The 16,425-nt window shown below is 39.0% G+C and overlaps 1 protein-coding gene and 1 long non-coding RNA gene across 9 annotated transcripts in view; one reads left to right on the top strand and one right to left on the bottom strand.

Annotated features, from left to right (window-relative positions):
- The window catches only part of LOC105946244, a 46,501-nt gene extending 39,568 nt beyond the window's left edge, over nucleotides 1–6,933 (bottom strand). Inside the window, exon 1 of the long non-coding RNA XR_001924934.2 lies at nucleotides 6,859–6,933. This is a non-coding gene — a long non-coding RNA (uncharacterized LOC105946244). The remainder of the gene's footprint in view (nucleotides 1–6,858) is intronic.
- trim2 (tripartite motif containing 2) overlaps nucleotides 1–16,425 on the top strand; it is a 74,144-nt gene that overhangs the window by 20,430 nt on the left and 37,289 nt on the right. For 2 of the 8 annotated variants that reach the window (XM_012959204.3, XM_012959177.3), the window contains exon 1: nucleotides 7,028–7,179. The exons of 2 other annotated variants lie outside the window; for them this stretch is intronic. The gene's annotated coding sequence lies outside the window, so the exon portion shown is untranslated. Of the gene's footprint in view, nucleotides 1–4,011; nucleotides 4,034–7,027; nucleotides 7,180–12,851; nucleotides 12,952–16,425 lie in introns of those variants that run through there. 4 more of the 8 variants (XM_012959211.3, XM_012959208.3, XM_012959183.3 and 1 more) reach the window with 3 other exon arrangements.

Below are 16,425 nucleotides of genomic sequence, written 5' to 3'. Positions count from 1 at the left end.
CAGCATTTACAAGTGAATGCACCTACTTGCTCCCCACACCAGTTTAACAGTTCTATGCACTTTAGTGCCTGAGATACAAGAAGCATTGGACTCAGGAGCAAGAGACTGAACACCTTTCTTAAAATGTACCCCTTTATGCTGAAATTATGGGAAATGGCGCATTGGCCATAAAGAAACGTGGAAAATGCAGAGTTGTTTTCCTGTTAAAGGGGCAGTAATACCCTGTTTCAACATGAGTTCAATGGATAGGGCTTGTGCTGAGCATACTTTTTGTCAATTTTTGTAATGACCAAAAATCTATATATTTTAGATTTCTTGAGCTAAACAGGGAGGTTGAAACTACTCCATGTTTGGTCCTTGCATGATAGATAATTAGATTCCCAGTGCACAGATAACCACCCTGCTAACAAAACAGTCACACCAGAAGGTAAAGGGAGTGAACTTGTACACTGTCTTTCATGTTATGACTTTATCCTTTTTATAAAAGTGCATGACTAGCCAGCTTAATGGCATATTCTTAAAGAATTATCAAACTTAAAGTAGAAAAGCCTGGATTTATTTCTATACCTTATGACATTAACCTCTAAAAACATTTGTGGATTCAGTTACACGCATAAACAATAGCAGAAGTGCAAAGTACATTTGAACCAGCTAGTAAATTGGTTTGAATGGCCCAGTTCAAATTAAACTCATAAATAAAACAGCTTCAGAGTAAGCAAACATTGCGACTGCCTTGTGGCACAACATTTAGGGGGCCACACCAAATATAATTATAAGAGATTTTATGTATAGGCATTGATTGCCAGCTACCACAGTAAAATTACATTTTACATAGGACATTATTTTCTTTTATAGTTCTATCTAACACTGATAAGGAATTCAAGCTCTCATAAATCACGTCATTCTGAATATAGTGGCTATAAAAACTTTGAGAACAGAGGTCAACATTTATAGTTTTGGTAGAGTAACAAAGTACAATGTTACTATTATGTCAAGGCAGTTGGGTGTGTAATCTAAGGTGTTGGTTCACCACAGAGATTAATTATCATACAGTAGATCTGCAAGATGCTAAAAGAATTTATCATGCAGTCCTAACTCAAAGTAACTTCTCTTCAATGGTCTTCATACATGTAGCTAAAACATAAAGGGGTGCTGGCTCATGCCACTTATATTAGGTACAGAACCTAATCTGACACCATCTGACAACCAGAGTCTCTTCCAAGAGCCATCATCTCTTTTCTATCTGCCATCCTCTATCTCCACTGCTACTATAGCCAACATGTCACCCTAATATTCAAGAACATCAATTGTTTCCCAGAGGCTACTAGACACCATCTCCCCCTTCTATACCTGCTATCCCACAGCCACAATCCCTTCCCAGAGGCTATTATCCCACTGCTACTATAGGCACCATCTCTCCCTACTATAGCTGCTATCCTACAGCCACAGTCCCTTCCCAGAGGCTATTATCCCACTGCTACTATAGGCACCATCTCTCCCTATTATACCTGCTATCCCACAGCCACAGTCCCTTCCCAGAGGCTATTATCCCTCCACTCTTACTATAGGCACCATCTTTCCCTACTATACCTGGTACCCCACAGCCACAGTCTCTTTACCAGAGGCTTGTTTGTTTGTTGGGTCAACTGCCAATCATCACCCAGGTATCCAAAATGTTTCATAACTGCCTCTGTTTAAAGGCTACTTTATTCTTGCTAGAAGAACAGTATACATAAAAATATTTTCTATCATTTTAATTTTATTTCATACACCGGCTCCCCATGCAGAGATGAAAAGGCTAATGACCTTGACCATTCAGTATTGGGGAGGGACATTTCACACAATAAAGCACTTGCTCGGTTCAGTGGCTTCTCCATTTATCTGCTCTGTTGACACCCTGTGGAATGTGCATAAAGCAGAGATTTACTAACTTACTGATTGAGGATTCACACTATTGTCAAAGGTTATTTTTTTATTCTTGGCTTAGAATTTTATTCAAGCATTTCCATGTTTTGGTGTATTGTAAATATTCAGGAATTGTCAGCAATCTAGCGAGTGTTTTTCCACAATAAGGATAAAATTAATTCTAGTGCCTTGCTGGGGGAGTTATTAATGTCAGAATTGACAGAACTGGTATTCTTGTTGGTGTCAACCAGGAAGGATTAATATAGGGACAGATGGAGCAGTAACAATAGGGGTATATTAACATAGGTTTTTTTTTTTTATGCCAGGCTAACGACTAAAATTACATTATTATTTTACGTCACTCCAGAAAGACTTCAGCCCATTGAAGTAAATAGGATAAATTCAAATGGTGTGAAAAGGTATAACGGTAGTAGAAAAATACTATAGAAACAGTGGCCCACTAAACATTAATTATGCATTTAACTAATTTTGAACTTGACTACACATTTGCAGATTTGAAATTTATACTGTATTTGGTTGCTAGAGCTTAATTATCCTAGCAACATGCCAGCAGTTCTTAAAAAGAAAATGTAAGGTAGAAAGAAAATGAATGGAAGGCCTAAAGTGACACATAATAAGTAAATAAAACTAAAGCCACAGTCAATTTGCTGCTTGCTTTTTGGATCAGTTACCCTTCACAGATAGCATATTCAGCTTCTGACTTGCAATAAATATACAGAAAAAAAAATTCAAAAGCAAAATTAATAAAGAAATAATTTGTCTGGAATAGGTCCATAAATAACATACTAATTTGGAAGCTGAGTTTCACTTTAAACCACTTTAACCTATGAATGGCCCAACTGTGCTACACTAGCATAAATAATCTGTAACTGCTGAGCCTGCCCATTATCATTTTGTACAATACAGCTGCGACTGTTCTGTACATCTCACAAATTCAAATCATTGCAACTTTAGAAGTCACAGATGTACAGCACTCAGTATAGGGAACCCAAAAGTATTCCTGCTCTGGGGCCCTGTATAGCAACCAAGGCATTGTGAATCTGCACTGATTACTTAGCAGCCATGCATCTGTTCAATCCCATAGGATTTTTATATTACTCCAAAAGTACAAAAAACACATATTTGTATACATACACAAACACAATACTCAATGACTGAAACTGCTTTGTGTAAGCACCAGAGAAAGAAGTCTACTTATCTTGTCCTGCACTTACATCAAATGTTAGGTAAGGAAACATTTGCAATATGCCTAAGCTTCTGCAGCAATATACACAGCAGTTACTGAGTGGTCCCTTAATGGTAAACATAGTTACATGGCAACAGTGGTCTAGGTTTATATTAGCAGCTTCTAAATCTTAGTACCAAACTGGGACTTGTTTTTGGAAGCAAAACCAAATGCATTATGAGAATAATAACATCAAATATACATTTTCTTTGATATGCATTAAACTTGTACATTACTAGTAAAACCTCATAGCAACCAATTGGTTCTGATTAGTTGCTATACGCAAGAATAAAACTGCACAGTTGCTACTATACTAATAGATCTGTATAGGAAAATCCTTGCTTCATGCTGTTTAGCCATGGACCCATAGTGCTGTTATTTCTGACCATTTCAGCCTACTTTTCCCATATAATTCTAATTTCATTTTTTAAATAGTCGCTCTACAGCCACTTAGAACTACTCTATAAACTTTTGCTTAATGTGCTGTGGGAGGCAACATTAACCACAGTAACAGATGGACATTGCCTCTAATTTATAATGCGGAGGAAAACCAATTACTCATTTAATACATTCATAATTTAAAGTGTACTGATTTTATGAGAACCCTTATAGTATATATACCAAAGATACGAGACCTGTGCCTGCACAGCAACAGTGATGATGGGCCCTATAATCACAGACAATGAAAAATATAAGGACTTACAGGGATGGATTCAAATCACTGCTGTCCTGAAAAATGCACTTTTTAAGTGACCTCAATCTAATCAAGAAAAGGAAGGCAAGGGGAAATTTTAATACACAGCCTTCTTGTATGTCTTTAATTAGCCAACTTTTAAAGGGAAGGTTTGGCAACTTGATTCTGGGTTCAGTTTCTATGGCCTGGTAAGGAGAGCTTTATTTGTTTTACCCTGTATGGTGCAGCATGAGTTAAGGACTGAAGGGAATTTGCAGCCCCAACTGTCAGTATACAGCCTTTCTGGCATGTATATGTATTGCCACATCATTCCTTTCAGGAGAGGTCATATTTATGCAGTAGGAAACTGATTAACTTGCCTTTAGAATCTGCGTGGTTTTGAAATACAAATATATTTCTATAATGGTTGTAGTGTTGCCTGGAGATAGGCACAAGCCCTGAGTGTGCAAAACTGATAAATGCTGACTGCTGGCCAGAAGCTGACACACTTGGTTCAGCTCTTACTAAGCACATTCTTTAACATCCTTTAGTAACTGCCAGACAATGTGCTGCTGTTCAGCCTTGTGATAATATATTGGACTAGGGCCTTACTGTGAACGAAGTCTGTTTCCCCATTATAATGCAGAGGCACATTTCCTATTTCCAATCTATCTTTATGACAGGTGTACACTGTAGTATGGACCTCTTCCCACCTTTTATATCCACATGAATATATTTGTATTCCTTTCTTCTCTCTTGGCTGCACAGGGCTGCAATCAGCCTTCATGCTTCATAATGTAGCATATATACCAGCATTCCCTATAAAAAGGGGGCATTACCAAAATAATCTGTGCAAGAATGTTCTGTAATCTATGCCCCCACATAAAGAATATTTTATAACCTCTATATGGCTTGTACACATAAGTGCTTTGTTCTGTGTTTCCTTGTAGTGGATTTTTTAATTCATTCCTCCATAAGTGAATGCAAACTGTTGGGTTTTTCTATAGTGTCTGAACTTATTGTGCTATACGGAACCACCAAACACAGATGGAACTAAGCAAGTCAAAACGCTTGTGTTCCCATGTGAAGTACAGAAAAGGGTTAATTGTGATTGTTTATTTGGATGAATCTCCCTGGTAATTCACAAGCACTTCACCGTTTTATTTCTTTTTTTGCTGGTTAAACCACACTACAAATTGTGACACTAGCTGGGCCTGTAGGAAACAAGGGAAACTATATTGCTTGCTACAAGTCATTTGTTAACAAATAAATAGCAAGTATTCATTTTTTGAGTTTTCTAAAGCACTACAGCCAGATGAATACCGTATCATGTAACCAGATAAGGTGAAACATTCAGTAAGTGTTGCCTGAACTGGCTATTTCTAAATTTTGGGAAATGCCAGAGGGGCTACTATAAGGTTCCATAAACAGTCACTTGTTATCGAGCCTGTGAGCCTGTGAATTGCGTGGGTCTATTTTCAATCTCAGTCTGGACCGGTGTGTAGCTCCAGGAATAGTGAATGCTCTGCAGACGATATTAGTAGATTATAATTTCCTTGGAAATGAAGCTCTTGCTTTCACCCACTTCTGGAGATTTTCTAATTATTTGTAAATGTTCCCTTTTGCAATTCTTTTCTAACATGTTGCAGTAAATCTGTTTTTCTGTTCAGCTTATTTATTTCAAACTATTTTCTCTATCACTGTCACAGAGTCATATACTAAGCAATCAGGCATGGTTTTATAGAAAAAAAACACACAAAGCTCTGGGCCTATAGCAGTAAAAGTTGTTAAAGGGGTAGTTGATCTTTAAGTTAACTTTTAGAATGTTGTAAAATGGGCAGGGCAGGCAATTCTAAGCAACGTTTCAGTTGGTCTTTATTCTTTATTTTCTAAAGTTTTTGAATTATTTGCCGCCTTCTGTTTTAAATTTTCAAATGGAGGTCACTGACCCTAGCAACCAAAAAACAATTCCTGTGTGAGATTACAGTTTTGTTATTGTTATTTTATTTAAAATCAATGCCTAGTTGCTAAGGTAATTTGGACCCTAGCAACCAGATAGCTGTTTAGCAAAAATAGAAACAATTAAAAAAACTGCGAATAATAAAAAAAAATTAAGACCAATTAAAAATTGTCTCGGAATTACTCTCTACATCATTATAAAAGTTAACTCAAAGGTGAACATCCCCTTTAAGGGTAGCAGTCACCCCAAAATGTAAATATGGGTTTTAAAAGGGGGAGGGGGCAGACGGTAAGGCCAGAGTATAAGTAGCCAGCCCACCATGTGACATTACTATACAGGTATGGGATCCCTTATCCGGAAACCTGTTATCCAGAAAGCTCCGAATTACAGAAACCCCGTCTCCCATAGACTCCATTTTAATCAAATAATTCAGAATTTTAAAACTGATTTCCCTTTTCTCTGTAGTAATAAAACAGTACCTTGTAATTGATCCCAACTAAGATATCAATAATCCTTATTGGATGCTAAATAATCCTATTGGGTTTAATTAGTGTTTTATTGATTTTTTTAGTAGACTTAAGGTATGGAGATCGAAATTACGGAAAGACACCTTATCTGGAATACCCTTGGTCCGAAGCATTCTGGATAACAGGTCCTATACCTGTACAGTGTTTTATTCAGCTTCCCTATTGGTTGGTTGCAAAATGGAAGCAGTTTGGTGATAATAATGTTTGCTTTAGGTGTGAGAGTGTGTGCCAATATTTAAGTGTAATTTATTTTGAAAGAATAATGTTATGGGATTAAGGAGGCTGTACTTCCAGGATCTTTAGGCTGCAGGCCAGCAGTACAGTTAAGTCTAGGGGCTTGCATGTACCTTTTGATTTGACTCCACAGATCTGCTTGTTGGTTCCAACCCCACCCCCTGTTCCCCGAAAAATAAATGTCGCCCAGGAAGTAATTATGTAAGATGTATTATATTGTATACGCCATGCTATGCTTGGCTAATTTTAAAAACAACAAATAATACCATCCCTTGTAAATTCTTTGGGTTTAGCCACCCCCCCCTCCCCGTACCTTTCCATTTGATTCCATACAGCTGCTTGTTGGTTCCATTTTAGTTCCAACCCCACCCCCTATCCCCCAAATCACTTTTGCATTGCTTTCTCTTTTTAAGAACGCAGCAAACATGTCATTACGTATTATAGTTCCCCAAGCAAGAGCTGATTATTGCCTGACACGCCCCCCTATACAAAGCCCCGCCCCCTGGGCTAGGACTGACAAACTGCGTGTTTGTGTTGAGAGGTACTTTTGACACTGCATTTGAATGGGGTGATTGCTGCCGAGATCGGCGCAGTTGGACGTGGAATGCGCAGAGTTAGACGCTATGGAAAGCCAGTGAGTAACTTATTTGTGTCTGCCCGGGAAGCTGAGTGATAGGGCACATTGTTCTTGCTCTTTGTGACCTGTAATGCTGCCATTCATAGAACAGTGAAGGATAGCTACTGCTGCTGAATGATGCACTATTTATAATAACATGGACATTGGACAAGCGCTTTCACTTGCTGGAAACAGGATCTGTGACATAACTAGAAAATACCCCTCACCAACTCAATGAAATTTAGGGAATAAGGCATACACATATATTAAAAGTGTCTGTCAGTCAGTGCCCCCCCTGGGGCCCCCCAGCAGTTGCAGGATCAGCTTCCTGTGTAGTTACTCCATGGGACAGGACCTGAATTGTAATTGTAGAGTCCAAAAAAAACTTATTTAAGCTGTGCAGACTCCATTTAAAAGAGCTGTTAATGTATTATTAGGCTTGCTTCATTTGTTTCAAAGGATATGGCTGATTCCAGCTATTAGTATTGTATTACTAGTACAGGTATAGGACCTGTTATCCAGAATGCTCGGGACCAATGGTATTCCGGATAAGGGGTCTTTCCATAATTTGGATCTCCATACCATAAGTCTACTAAAGAATCAATAAAATATTAATTAAACCCTATGGGATTGTTTTGCCTCCAATAAGGATTATTTATATCTTAGTTGGGCTCAATTACAAGGTACTTTTTGAATACTACAGGGAAAAAGGGAAAAAGTCTATGGGAGACAGGCATTCCATAATTTGGAGCTTTCTGGATAACAGGTTAAGGGATCCGGATAAGGGATCCCATACCTGTATTAGTGTTTGGGACAAGCATGTGCTCTTGTCATCTGTATGTCTGTCACTGCAGCAGAAGCTATGTTTGCTTGCAGCATATATTTAAAATTGGGTAAAAGCTCTGTATTTGTAAAACCCTATTTGCAAAATAGTTTATATTCGTAAAACGTCTGTGCAGAGTGGGTTAATTTTTGATTGGGCCTTTTTTTTTTTTGGAATAAATGTCACAGTTAGAGGTTGCTTTTGTGGTTTGATGGAAATTATGCTGACATCATCTAAGCCAAACATAGAAAGGGAGGGTGAGGGATTCTGGATGAATACGCAGCCTTATCCACAATGGATCAAGGGAAGTTTGTGCAAAGTTTGGCAAGTGTAGGAAAGCACAAGCCATGCTGGAGGTGTACAGGCCATTCAAAATAGCACCCAGTAGAATATACTTAAATACAGACCTCAGCTATTTCCTTTACTTTGTATCTGCGTGTCAATATGTATCAGTCTGATTTTTTTTTACTGTAGAATTCTAAACCCCCCCCCCCCCAATCAGTTTTGTTTGGTTATGTCTGTGACCCTTGGCCCAGTGGCAAAGTGCCAGGAATTTCTTTGCATTTATCTGAGTGGCATTCGCCTGAACCCGTGCCGTGCACTTCCAGGCCATATTCCGGTGTTTTATATAAGAAGTCTATTTTTCTGGGGGCATGACTTCCCCAGTGGGCATTGTTTCTGTAAGAAGCCTGTCATTACCTAAAACAAGTGTTGGCAGATTTGTTTAAAAGTGGAAGGCAGCATTTGTTTTAAATCCCCAAGTTGGTTAGACTCATAACTGGCTCACTCCACAGAGCATTATGTAGATGGGTAAGCAATGTTGCCAGGTAGTCTGTGCGTAAAAGGGAAACCAGGTCACAAGGCTGCTACTTAAAGAAGATGCTAATAAAAATGTTGGTCCAGACTGCCGAGATATGGTGCTAAAAACACAAGTATTGACCCACAAGTATTAATGTTGTATAATATATTCTGTTGTAGTTGCTATGAGATAAGATACTTTTGTGTCCACCCAAGCCCCTATATGTAATAAGAGACTTTTTGCCTAATGTATTAAACCATAGCAGCCAGTATGATATTTGCTTTAAAACAGGTGACCAGAAAATGCAATGATTGGTTGCTATGGGGTACTGCAAACTCGGGCATATTTATTATAGTGTGTAAGCCTACATCATTGGTGATGTTGCCTATAGCAACCAATCAGCAACTGGATTTGAACAGTCACCTACAAATTAGAAAACAAAAGCAAAGATCTGACATCACCACAGATGTTTGCTTACACACTGTATGCCCCTTAGTGTGCTTTATTATATAACCGCAAAGAATTTTTGTTACCTACATATAAACTGTATGGTCATCAGTATGAATAATATGATCCTAAGTTTTTTAATGAACAGTTTTAAAGGCCCAGAAATGGACAGAACTTACCTGAAAGTGTGAAAGGTTAAGGTAAAGCCCCATGAGGCAGATTGTCAGCCTGCGTATCAGCGTAGACTGACAATCTGCCCGTATGCTTGAAAAATCTTTGCACTGTGCCTGCACCTGAAAGCACTGAATCCACCCAGGCGATATCCGCCAACTAATGTGAGACATTGCATTAGTTGCCAGATATTGCCTACGTGTGCATGGCTGACAAATCCGCCTTGTGGGGCCTTACTCTAAAGCTGCCCATACACGCACCAATAATATCGTACAAAACCTTGTTTCGTACAATATTTGGTGCAAGTATGGTGCAAGAAAACATTTCTTCACTATTTGTAGGTAAAGATATGAGTAGGAGCTGCCGTACTGTTTACATTGGCTGAGTCATGCTCCATAGGCAACCCAGGTGGTTAAAAATAGATAGTGCTTTTTTATTCAGAAAAGGAATATGGCAGCTACCAGGCCTGGACTGCCATTCTGTGGGTTCTGGCAAATACCAGAGGGGCTGCTGTACGATTCCAACAGTCACTGTATATTGGACTGGTGTGGGGCTGTTTGGGCCACTGTGTAACTGAAATGCCAAGGCCTATTTTGAACCTCAGTCCAGACCTGGCATCGTCTATGTATAATAGCAAATATGCTTTTTTTTCTCCTGCATACTAAATTTAAGTGTGGCGTTTGTCTTTAAATGCTGGTGGCATCTTCAGTTATTTCCTCTGTTTATTATGTAGCTTGGGACAGGACAGAAGGTAATAGGAGTATGAGTACAAATTTTTACAAAGGTTATTCATGGATTGTAGTCTTTAGCTTACATGGGTCTTGCACAGGTTAATAGTGTGAAATATGCTGTCAGACTTGTTTGTGTGAATGCCCATAGCAGTTGTTGGACTGGTACATACTCATTTACACTTCTGCCTTGTAGCTCTGTATGTTTAAAGACATTACAAAAAGTGCAAATATGTGAATGTGAGGGGGGAAGAGGGCATATAATAGATGAAGGGTAGAGGGTCTGAATAATGGGGATGGTGGAGCGTGTGGGATTTAGGAAAGATGGATATAAATTTGCATTTGGGGATCAGCAGAAGTCACAGTATAGGGCATAAGGAGAAGAAAGGGTGGATTATTGGAAAGATGGGGTTTGAGAAGACATGTATGTACTTGATGATGGGGCAGAGTCCTGACTTTTACTGTATGATGTTTACTGTATGTGATAACTGCTGCTTCGAAGATTTGAAACTCTTATATTGTGGCTTTTAGAACTAATGATAATATTTTCTTTTTCTCTATTTTCTTTGTTTTGCTTTATTACCTTGAATGCCAGTCTGGATTAGTTACTTTATGCTCATTTAGTTCCAGTTTCAAAAGTGCCCTCTCTGATGGTTCTCTCATTGGCTGGGAATTTACTGGCAGTATTTTGTGGCACACTTTAACAGTGCATAGAAGCTGGTGCAGGAATCACAAAAGATCAGGTGTAAATGTCATCTAGGGTGCAAGCCGTTTATAAATTCAAATCTCGTTTTTATGTCTGCCACATGGAATCTCTTTCCACTTTTAGGGTAAGGACCCAGGGAGCAGTTTAGTTTTCCGAGATAGATCTCTGCTATTGTGAGTGACTAAACCGCTTTGTGTGTCCTTAGCCTTAAGTAACTTTATACACATTAAGGTGGCCACACACGTGGCGATCTGCGATCTTTCATGCGACTATCGGTCGCACGAAAGATCGTCAGACCCGCCACTAACCTTCAGTGCTGAAACGGCAGATAAGGAGGTAGAAACAATAGGATTTCTACCTCCTTCTGCCGATTCAGCCCTTACGGCAGATTTTGCTCAGGCGCCTTCTATGGCGCCCGATCAAAATCTTTTGACCTGGCCGATCGGCGAGTCGACCGATATCAGCAGCCTCCTGTGATACCAGTCAACTCACCGACTTGCCATACACGCACCGAATATCGTACGAAACGAGGTTTCGCACGATATTATCGGTGCGTGTATGGCCAGCTTTAGACTCTTTACCTTGTGAATTGTATGAATGCTTGATTAAGGGAGGAATATTGCTTCGCACATATTTGTTCTGAATAAGTAAGGTAACACCTTTCATGGATATTCATTATCATTTTATTATGTAACACCAGCAAGCTATGCAGCACTTTAATTTAATCTTAATGTTATCAAGCAGCGATCACAATAATTCAACAAACAAGGGTTATAGAATACAACTGGGATCAAAGGGCCCTGCTCACAAGTGCTTACAATCTAAAGGGTAAATATTGATGTGTGTATGTGTATTGGAATAAGTGATTTTTAGTAAATTTTGTTTTAGATCTGTACACACTGTGCTTTGACAAATTGATCAAAAAGATATTACAAATATACAGTTGAAACTTTATATTGGATGCTTCTGTACAAAGAAGAGTGTAGGATGCCAGTGGATAAAATATTAGAACTATCTTGCTGAAGCCTTGTGTGTATGATTATTAGGATTTTTTACCTGTCTGTCTGTACGTACCAAGAACTGGAGTATTACAGGTATGTGTTCCTAAAAGAACACATACCTGTAATACTTTAGGAACACATACCTGTAATACATCTGTTACTATGGAAGTAAAACAACAAGTTCACTGTGCAGATAATGCCACATTTGTCTGTTTTTCATAGGACAGGGTGTATCTGTCTAGAAAAGAAAGAAGTTTGACAATAGCTTGTTTTTCATCCGTCAGGTTTCTTTGGACAGCAGGGCAAACTTACAGGACTCAGTTACTCAATATGCTGCATTTTAAAATGTTTTCCATAATGTGTCAGGAACTGTAGAAGCAATTCAGTGGTTATATGCACTTTGCCAGATACCTCTGTGTATATTGTCCCACCCTTAGGCTAATGTCCCATGGAACGAGTTGGTCGCCTACGATTGATCTCGGAAAAATGGAAGTGATGTATAGGCCTTTCCACTGGTGATTCCTGTTGCTGGTGGAAAAGGCATTTTGGAGCGGTTGGTAACCCATGGTAGCATAGATCTGTCGCGGGCAACTAACTCATTAGGTTAGTTTTCTTACCTAATCTTATTTTTTGCATCTGGAAGGCTAATGCAAATTGCATCTGGAAGGCTAATGCAATGTATAAGGGGAGGAAGGTCTTTTTACATCAGCCCGCTAGACAGCCTTTAAAAGGGATGGGAATAATTGAAATATACTGCATGTCTCTTTTTGTAAGGAATCTGTGGAAAGCTCATGTCTTAATCATTTAGGAAGGGGAAGACAGGAACTAGTAATGGAGCCAATTCTGTGCCGTTATGCTGCAGCCATGAATGTGATCAAGGAAGGTGGGAGGGAATCTCTACACCCTCGCTGCCTGCTATTTTTAATATGTGAGTAACATGCCTAACGGCACCCTCCCATTGAGTGAAGGCATTTTCTTTTTAACCAATGACAACATCAGCCAGGGATAAACAGAAGGCAGGAATAATGTCCAGACTCAAAACATCATCGTCCATTGCATGTCTGCCTGCATGTAAACAAGAGCTGATCATTGGGTTCCTGTGCGTGTTCTATTTGGTAAGGAAGCTTTGTTTTATAAGTTTTAGTATTTTGTAACCCCCTGGTCTGCATGTAAATGTATATCCAGGCAAACCCTGTAAGGAATGTTCTTTTTGTTTCTTTAAAGCCTTGTGTAGTATTTTCACTTTGTTAGCATGGAAAAGCTTTTCAATCTTGTACATATACAGCTATGTTTTGTAGGCAGAGCATCCATGCAAGTTTGTGATGTGTCTGTTTGTAGAGTAAATAGAGTAGAACCTAGAGGAAGGCCAGTTTCCTGTTGAAGGCAGGCCAATTAATCAGTGCCGTGAAATGAACTGCTGGCAAGTTATTTAAAGAAGTCCCATGCCAGTTTTTCTGTTAATGATATGGGAAAATTTTAAGTATGTGCATAACCACAATTTAATCACGTAATGGGGCTGATTCAGAATCACACTGGAAATCAATCTGTAAGTATGCTCACTATGCCTAATTTCCAGAAAAAATCCTATTTTGTGTGACCAAAAGTGTATCTCTCCTTATATCCTAGGAAAGCAGTTCCTGGTGTCTGCTTTCTTTGTGAGCTACAGCTACTGAAAAGAGGCTCATAATAACACGTGTGCTTGTTTGGCCCTAGTCTGTGCAAGTAGCATTAGATGCACAAGCCCATCTTCAAAGTGCCGCTGGAAAAGATTTTCAAATGTTATCGATGATTACCCAGTGAATTATGGCAACAATAATCCTTGTGCCAAAAGGGCCTATCAGGTTTGCTAAATGAAATTCATTTGGAATCCGACAGGTATTAACTCAGTAGTGTGGAAAATACAGTGGTCCATTGTGTATAGCATTTAGGAAGTATTGCTCTCAAGTACCTGTGTCCAGGAACTGTGTTGTATAGCAAATGTAAGATTAAACACCCAAGGTTACAGAGCCTAAAATATGTCCCACTGATGGAACATCTATGCTTTACTTCCTAAGAAAGCTTGATTTAATGGTGAATATACTTCTAACTGGAACTGAAACATGCTCGGCAAAATACCCTTTGCCATAGAAATGGCTTTTTAGATAAGGGTCAGATGTGACTGAACTAGTTCAGTGCTAACCAATGTTCTACATATACACTATCTGGCAAATTATCTGAAATATCATATGCCATGTTAATAGACCCAATTATATTTCAGTTATACCATAGCAGAAAAAATGTCAGTGGCTTTAGAGTATTCTAGGGGCAGTATAATTTCCATGGAGGACCAAATGTGACCTTTGAATCTCTAGCTGGTGACTTTCTGCATATCTGCTGTCCAGGTTTACATATTTACATTTATTCTGCAGTAACAGATTCCCTTTTTATTGTTGTTAATCGCTAAATAGTAAAACATTGGGAACACTCTAGTTTTAAATAGCTATAAACAGTAAGGTAACAGAGTTAACGTAGGTCTGCAGTTGACTTTTAATTATGTTTTGCAACTGGAAAATATTTTGATTTTTGCAGTTGTGTAGCAGTAGAGAGACCGACTAACTCCCACCCTATCTTACAGCACTAAGCTGAATTGTTTAATACCTAAGTTTCCCATCCAGATCCACTTACACTGGGACACAAAGCTCCTCTGAGGGGCAAGCACTGCCTTTTATATTAAGAAGGCGGCAGATGTAAGTCACATAATTGCCTGAAATAAGTGCTTCCCAGTGTGCAGCAGGTAAAGTCTAATAAAAAGCAAAGCTTCATGTGGCAGCATTCTTTCATGGCAAAATAAAGACGTTTCATGTTCATGTTCTTTTACTCTGACTGTGGCTGGTGATATAGAGAGCGGTATAGTTTCAGTTCAGAATTAACTGAGATAGGATCACAGTACAGAAAATGAAAGAGTGAATTGCCTGCTAATGAATGAAAAAATCAGCTGTTGCCACCCGATGCCATTATTTCTATGAGGCAGTAAGCCTATCCACAGTGTACCAATTTACCGAGCCTATAAATGGTGTTAAATGTAATGCAGATGCATGTACAACTTTTTTCTACTGTAATGCTGTTATGGGTTTGTTGTTAAATCCCTGGGGGGATGTGTCAAGTTCTTTACACATAGCAGTAGGGCCTGTAGTGCTTTAGTGTGGAGAGTGAAGGTGTTTTATCCTATTTATCAAACTATGTAAAGAAACCGTAGGTAGGTACACCACATATCACCATATGATTGCCAGATAATGATTTTGTTTTCTAGCTGTGCTGTAAAGTTTTTCTTTACTGTTTATTATATGCAGAGTATTGGCTATAAAAAAGGATGCCAGCTTTTTGGGATAGAATACAGTCCTACCTATTTCTTCACTGGCATCAAGCATCACCGTCTTGGGCTTGGCAATCCTAGTAATAAGCATTGTTTGCTAACAAATCATATATTTTGACATTTACCTAACAATAATATTGTTATTATGGGGAATTATTTATATTCATAATTGTTTTAATTGCTGCTGCATGCAGCCATGTGGCCATAAAGAAAAGTCACTTGAATGATTTAATTGCTGCAGTTTGGCCATTTGTGCATGTAGTCAATTGATTGGATCTTCCTGGAATCAAATGAACCTTTTTTTTTGCATTTAAAGGTAGGTTGCAGTCACTCATCCAATTAAAGTGGTAAATCTCTAAACAATCCAGTTAACATTACATGCAATCCCTTTTGGTTCTATATGAACTCTGTGTAGTGCGGAAAGTCTTTACTTGCTGGCAATGGAATGTGCGCAGGTAGATCTTGCTGTTTTTCACAGGAATCAGTCAGCATATGGCAACTTATGCCTCATCTGATGGAACACGGCAGCGGGCAAAATACTCAGGTGAGGTTTGCCCGTGGCACTTTTCCGTAACTAGCATTGGGAGTGTTGACAGGAGGAGCATTTTTTGCTGCATCAGACAAAACACCCCATATGCCATGCCATTCAGGTATAGTGCATACCTCCCAACTGTCCCGATTTTCACGGGACAGTCCCTCTTTTGACAGCTCAATCCGTAGTCCCGGATTCTTACTGAAAAGTCCCTCATTTTCCTTTGATGATCTGCACTGAATGCTAAAAAAGATACAAATTTAATTAAAAAGTAGCTTTTAACAGAGAGCCCAGAAAGTTAATAAGCTTCACCTGCACTTAGATACATTGTTTCTCACAATTAAATAAGTGGGCTTTTGGCAAAGAGCCCAGAAAGTTAAAAATCCCACACCTGCACTGAGATACAATTGTAACTAATAAGCTAAACATGTCTCTTGGGGGGAACTGAGACTTAAAGCTTAAAGAATTAGTAAACCTTTTTTCTATTAATAAAATTACTCTAAACAGCTTCCCAGAATTGCCTACCTTTGTCCCTCTGTTCTTTCTGACCTGGTTCCTCAGTTACAAGCTAACCCATTCCTCTCCTTCCTTGTTCAGAGTGAAGCTCTGCCCCACTTCCTGGTTAGGTCTCTCATCAAGAAAAAAAACCTGCTAATGCACAGACTGGCTCCTGCTGCCTCCAGGCATGCGCAGAAGGCTCTCCAA

The sequence above is a fragment of the Xenopus tropicalis genome, chromosome 1, assembly GCF_000004195.4.
Source record: "Xenopus tropicalis strain Nigerian chromosome 1, UCB_Xtro_10.0, whole genome shotgun sequence".
NCBI classification, from domain to species: Eukaryota; Metazoa; Chordata; class Amphibia; order Anura; family Pipidae; genus Xenopus; species Xenopus tropicalis.
This window is presented reverse-complemented; position numbering and strand designations above follow the sequence as displayed.